Consider the following 499-nt stretch of genomic DNA (forward strand, 5'->3'; position numbering starts at 1 on the left):
ACACAGAAAAGTAAGATAATTAAATTATGAGAAATACTGGCATACATGACATTTTTACCTCTTCAAAACACTGTCCCAGGGTACAAAAAGAAATGGCCACAAGCAAACAGAAAAAAACATAGGCATTTCATAAACCCATGGGAAAATACATTTTACAGGATAAGTTGCCCTTTTATGTTTATAAGAACAAAAAACAACAGTGTTGGTGTAGTGTCATGAGTGTCAGTGTCAGCACACTACATGCCACATGCTCACTTTAAATAGGAGTCATAAGTCTTATTTTTATTTGCTTCTCTCCAGACATTTCCCGGTCCAGAGCAAATTTACTCAAATTTAGAGAGGAGTCTCGTGAACTTCCAAGACTAAGGCCCAATCCCAATTCTATTTTATACCCCTTCCCCTTCCCCTCCGCCTACCCCTTCCCCTTGTCCCTTGAAACAGAGTGTCAAGGGGTAGGGGTGAAAATATTACCCTAAGAATTGGGACACCACTACTATGC

Source organism: Sinocyclocheilus rhinocerous, unplaced genomic scaffold (assembly GCF_001515625.1).
Source record: "Sinocyclocheilus rhinocerous isolate Xijiao unplaced genomic scaffold, SAMN03320098_v1.1 scaffold7261, whole genome shotgun sequence".
NCBI classification, from domain to species: domain Eukaryota; kingdom Metazoa; phylum Chordata; class Actinopteri; order Cypriniformes; family Cyprinidae; genus Sinocyclocheilus; species Sinocyclocheilus rhinocerous.